Source organism: Tupaia chinensis, unplaced genomic scaffold (assembly GCF_000334495.1).
Source record: "Tupaia chinensis unplaced genomic scaffold, TupChi_1.0 Scaffold000635_1, whole genome shotgun sequence".
Taxonomy (NCBI): Eukaryota; Metazoa; Chordata; class Mammalia; order Scandentia; family Tupaiidae; genus Tupaia; species Tupaia belangeri.
In genome coordinates, this window is record NW_006160155.1 from 451,905 (window position 1) to 458,367 (window position 6,463).

The window sequence follows — 6,463 nt, forward strand, 5'->3', positions numbered from 1 at the left end:
AAAGAGAGAGAGAGAGAGAGAGAGAGAGAGAGGTGACCTTGGAGAGACTGTGGAGACAAAGGGCTTGAGACACGTTTCACATTCCAGATCCTGGGACCACAGAGGCAGCAGCACCAAGCAGAGGATGGAGTCCCTGCGTGTTGCGTCAGAGGCAGCTTGAGTGCGGTTCCTGAGATGAGCCTGTTCCCTCACTGAGTACGGAATGCAGTGAGTTCACGCAGTTTGGGCTTGTGTGAAATTATGTATTATCAATGTGCAAGCATTTCCAACTACTGTTTAAAGAGGGAGAAAAAAAGAGAAACCTATTGAGGGCCATCAGGTGGCATTGTGGTTAAGGTGCTGGAATTCCCACATGGCCGACTGCAGTTCAAATCCTAGACCTGGTGGCTTGCTTTCTCACTCTCCCTCCCTCTCTCTCTTTCTATGGCAAAACTCATGTGAAAAATAATAATAATTATTATTATTATTAAATAAATAAATAAATGATTCTTTAAAAAAGAGATAAACCTATTGCATTTGGGCCTTTCATTTATAAATTCATAGAAATAGATACATCAGCTATTTACTGACATATCTGCGTTTACTGACGTTTACTAAGTTTTATAAAGACTCGCGAGTACTTGAAATACATAGGTGCTAAATAGGACTTCACGCCAGCAGGGGGCTAGAGCAAGGTATACTACAAACACACCCAGCCTCCGTGGTTTATAACAACCAAGGCTTGTTTCTCACTCCAACTGTGTACCATGTGTTGGCTGGGGCTGCTGTATCACGTCTGCTCATTCTGGGACCCAGGCTAGGCAAGCATCTCAAACTTTGCCAGTTGCCATGGCAAAGAGAAAGAGACCTGGAAAGGGTCTTGCTCTCACAGTGAAATGTTTCCGGCCAGAGACACAGTACTTCCACTCAGGAGTCGTCAGCCAGAATGAGTGACATGCCTCCACCGAACCAAGGGGGGTGGGGCGCCCAACATGCAATTAATTCTTCTTCTTCCTTTTTTTTTTTTAAGAGAGGTTTTTGCTGTAGGGTACCCGCGCTCACTGGAGGAGAGTGGGGTGCGGGAAGTATGTGGTGAATGTGAACGACCACTCTCAACACCAGAGCCAACTGGTACTCAGACAACTGGCCTCAGGCAAACCTACTGCTCGGTGCAGCCCACTGCACCTTCCCGTATGTGGCCCTTACACCATCTCTGAGAAGTAAACTACCCAGTTACCCATGGCCAGAGGCAAATAGTCAGTGTGGTTGTATTTGTCACAAAAGAATGTCTACAAGTGGGAGAGAGCATTACAAGGCTAGACTTTGTTTCTTTGTTGTTCTTCTTAATTTTTTTAAGAGCCACTTTATTTCATTTTATTCATCATCATCTTTTTTTTTTTTTTTTTTTAATTTGACCACAGAGCAACTGAGAGAGAAAGGGAAAGTGAGAAGGCAAGCCGCCAAGTCCGGTACTTGAACCATGGTCGACCACGTAGGAGTCCAGCACCTTAATCACCACACCACTTGCTGGCTCCAACAAGGATAGACTTTGTATTGGGTTGTATAAAGAGACAAACGTGAGGCCAGGAGATGGTATAGCTGTTACATTGCTGGATTCCCAGACCAGGTGGCTTAAAACTCACACCAGGCGTGCGTGTGTGTGTGTGTGTGTGCCCAAGATCCGGGGAAGAGAATGGTTGAGAAAGAATTACGACATGGCCATATCCCCTGGGGGGTGATTTCTCGCTTTCCCTCTCACTATCCATCTCCCTCTCTCTCTCTGGTAAGCACACACTTCCTAAGGCAAAAACCTCTCAATAAGTAAATAAATAAGTGAAAAACATTACCTAGTCATGGTGGCATGTGGCTAAGGCCCTGCACTCCTCAGGCAGGGACCACATGGCAGCCCAACCTAAAGACCAGGTCCAATGGCAAGTGCCTGTAATCCTAGAGACTTGGGAGGCTGAAGTAGTAAGATCATAACCTCAAGGCTGGTCTGGGGAACAAGGTGAGACCCTAAGAAAGAGCTGGGCATTGTGGTGCATCCCTGTGGTCCCACCTGGAAGGCCAAGGCAGGAGGATCTCAATGGAAAAAAAAAAATGTAAGTAAGTAAAAAAGTAAATAAATCAGCAAACTTTTAGATCTAACTTGAGTTTACAAGAAATATAAGGACTTGAGACCAGCAGATGGCGCAATGGCTACGTTGCTGGACTCCCACGTAGTCAACCACGATTTGAGTCCCAGACCGGGTGGTTTATACTCACACCGGGAGCGTATGCGTGCGTGTCCAAGATCCCGAGAGGGGAATGAAAGAGAAGGGATTGTAGTGTGGCCATCCCCCCTGGGAGGTGATTTCTCCCTTTCTGTCTCTCTGTCTCTCTTTCTGGCGAGCGCATGCGACCTATAGCAAAAACCTCCCTCCTCCCAAAAAAGAAGAAATACAAGGGCTAGAAGAACAAGGTAAATGACACCACTATGAAACAAATAGATAAATGAAGATATAGGACATTGACAAGATAACTGATGTGATCTCCTTCAAAGAATTGATTTCCATAAGACTGTCCAAAGGAGGAAAAAAAAAGAAGAAAAGAAAAAAGACAAAGTACATAGCAGCTCATTCAATCACCTGAATGTTTCAGGAGTGGAAACTCAGGAGGGAAAAGCCACATTGTCTTTCAGAAGTTCTGAATTTTTTTTTTAGAGAGAGATTTCTGTTGTAGGGCACATGCACTCGCCAGAGAGACAGAGACAGAAAGCGAGACATCACCACCCCCTCCAGAGGGCACGGCCATGCTTCTATTCCTTCTCTTCCATTCTTACCCTGGGGGGTGATTTCTTGCTTTCTGTCTCTCTGTCCCTCTGTCTTTCCGGCGAGTGCATGCACCCTGTAGAAAAAAAAAAAAAAACCTCTCTTTAAAAAGGGAAGAAAAGGCATGTCCAGAAGTGAAGACTGAAGCTAAGGGTGCAAATGGGGAACAAATAAGAAAGCAAAGCTGGGGCTGGCATGTGGCATGGTGGTTGAGACACTAGACTCCCCTATGACGGACCATAGTTTGAGTCCCAGACCCAGAGGCTTCCCTTCTTACTTTCCTTTTCTCTTTCTCTTTCTCTCTCTGGTCAAATTAAAGATAATAATAATAATAATAACAAAATTAAATAAATAGATCCTCCTCCTTGTTTTTCTTAGAGAGAGGTTTTTGCTATAGGGCGTGTGCGCTCGCCAGAAAGACAGAGACAGAGAGACAGAAAGCAAGAAATCACCACCCCCAGGATTGATGGTCACGCCGCAATTCCTTCTCCATTCTCCTCTCGGGATCTTGGGCACGCACGCACACGCGCCAGGCATAAGTTGAAGCCGACAGGTCCGGAACTCGAACCATGGTCGACTACATGGGAGTCCAGCGACATAGCCATTATGTTAACTGCTGGTCCCAATAGATCATTCTTCTTAGAGAGAGATTTTGCTATACAGCATGTGTGTTTACCAGAGAGACAGAAAGTGAGAAATCGCCTTCCTGGGGGATGGCCATGCCACAATCCCTTCCCCTCCATTCTCTTCTGGGGATGAATGTGTATGGGCATGCACGCACATGCAACTGGCATGAGTCTTTAGCTGCTGGGTCCGGGACTCAAACCACGGTCAACTATGTGGGAATCCAACAATGTAAGCATTATGCCATCTGCTGGTCCCAATAAATGGATCATTATTTTTTAGAAGAAAGAAAGCAAAGCTGGATGCTGTTTGGTTTAGCAAACTTAGCCTCTCTGTGGAGGCCCAGGATAGGGAATGACAGACCCTGTTTCCAAGGAGCATGCAGCCCACGGGGTAGAGACTCGGGCCACATGTAGTTCTACTATCACACAGCAAGGAAAGCTCTGGCAGAAACATGCTAGGTGCTATGGGCATTTACAGAAGGGAGAGTTGGAAAGGCAATGTGTGTGAGATGGCGTTTGCAATTGGCAGTTGAAAACAGGGATGGGGGAACCAGCAGTTAGTGTAATGGCTATGTCGCTGGACTCCCACGTAGTCGACCACACTTCACGTCCCGAACCCGGTGGCTTAAAACTTACGCCGGGCGCGTGTGCGTGCGTGCCCAAGATCCCGAGAGGAGAATGGAGGAGAAGGGATTGTGGCGTGACCATCCCCGCTGGGGGGTGATTTCTCGCTTTCTGTCTCTCTGTCTCTCTCTGTCTGTCTGGCGAGCGCACGCGCCCTATAGCGAAAAACCTCTCCAAAAAAAAAAAAGAAAAGAAAACAGGGATGGGTTTTCCAGGTAGATGAAGTGCAATGAGGAGAGGGACCAGTCCAAGAAACTGCAGCACCCAATACCCAACACCAAGGATGTTAGAGTGGGCCGAGGGGGACCCCCAGCGTGTTAACCAGCAGGGCATAGATTCTTCTTCCTGGAATTCTTCCTGTGTGGACACAAAGACATGAGTACTTGGGAATGACTCAGAGCCAGGGTTTTTCTTGTGCAGTCACTAAGCTGCTGTCCCCAAGGAACAAAAATGCTTAGAAGGACAAATGCAAACAAAAAGTGTCAAGAGGCGCCTTCTGTCCCCTTCACACCCACTTTAGAAGACCTACTTGAGGGAAGTGGAAAACCACTTAATTATTGATCTCACTAGAACCTTAAAGAGGAACTTCTGGCTAATATTCTTTCAGAAAGTCTGGATGGAATTTTAAAACTGCGTTTCAAAAACAGGGACACTATTATATGTGCCACAGACCCTCGTTAGTTTGGGACACTATTAGAGTAGGCGGCTCTCAAATCGGCCTCTCACCAAGGGCCCTAAAGTTCCTCTTACCAAGTTCTATAGGTGATAAGGTCAGAGATCTGGGAGTCTGGAGGGTGTGTGACCAAGAGCCCCAGGCTTGATGGCACTTGTGGCCACCCTCTGTCAGGGCCAAAGTGCGCAACTGCAGCCAGGGAGCAGTGCAGGCCTGAGGTGCGGCCGGAGATTGCGCTCAGGCTTTGACGCCCCTGGATAGAGCATAGGAGAGTGAGTTCCCAGATCCTGTCAGCTGGCAGTTCCAGAAGTATCTTCACATTTTCAGCAGTATTTATCCATGGAACAAAGGCCAGCCTCTCAGTTTCTCCTTGTGAAACAACTGTCTACAGTTATGGGAAATGGGAAAAAGTGTATCCTCTCCAAAAACAGATCAAACAAATCAAACAGATCAAACTCCTTCTTTGATCTATTAAATAAAGTGATGTGGCAAGTTTTCATTTTAGAGAGAGGATTCGTATCCAATTCAGCAACTTACCTGCCAAAGAGATGCTTTATGGAAACTAAGACAGAGTTGTGAAACTCTCAGCAAACTTGTTTATAATGGAAATGACAAATCAACAGCAAAGCATATTTTTATTTTACAAGAAAGACTGCTAGCCTGTTTAGAGATTTTGTTTGTTCGTTTTTGCTCTGTAACATAAATTGTGAATCCCGGGCTAACTGGAAGCAGTACATGGTGTATTCTAATGACATGCTTTGTTTGTTTTTCTTAGTGGGTCTGAATACTTACCTGTGCCCTTATTCTAATCTTTCTGGGTAATGGAGGTTTATACATCATAAAAATGTAAGGAGGGACCAGCAGTTAGCGTAATGGCTATGTCGCTGAACTCTCATATAGTCAACCGCGGGTTGAGTCTCAGACTCAGTGGCTTAAACTCACGCCGGGCACGTGTGCGTGCATGCCCAAGATCCCGAGAGGAGAATGGAGGAGAAGAGATTGCAGCGTGACCATCCCCCCTGAGGGGTGATTTCTCACTTTCTGTCTCTATGTCTCTCTCTGTCTGTCTGGCGAGCACACGCGCCCTATAGAAAAAAACCTCTCAAAAAAAAAATAATAATGTAAGGACTTGGGGGGGCCGAGAGGTGGTGCAGTGGTTGTGACACTGGAATCCCACATGGCCAACTGTGGTTTGAGTCCTGGACTTGAAGGCTTGATTTCTCACTTTCTGTCTCTATGTCTCTCTCTGTCTGTCTGGCGAGCACACGCGCCCTATAGAAAAAAACCTCTCAAAAAAAAAATAATAATGTAAGGACTTGGGGGGGCCGAGAGGTGGTGCAGTGGTTGTGACACTGGAATCCCACATGGCCAACTGTGGTTTGAGTCCTGGACTTGAAGGCTTGATTTCTCACTTTCTGTCTCTATGTCTCTCTCTGTCTGTCTGGCGAGCACACGCGCCCTATAGAAAAAAACCTCTCAAAAAAAAAAAAATAATAATGTAAGGACTTGGGGGGGCCGAGAGGTGGTGCAGTGGTTGTGACACTGGAATCCCACATGGCCAACTGTGGTTTGAGTCCTGGACTTGAAGGCTTGATTTCTCACTTTCCCATTTTCTCTCTCTTTCTGGTCAGATTAAAATAAACAAACAAACAAACAATAGGTACCAGCAAATGGCCTAATGGCTACGTCGCTAAACTCCCATGTAGTTGACTGCGGTTCGAGTCCCGGACCCAGTGACTTAAATTCATGCC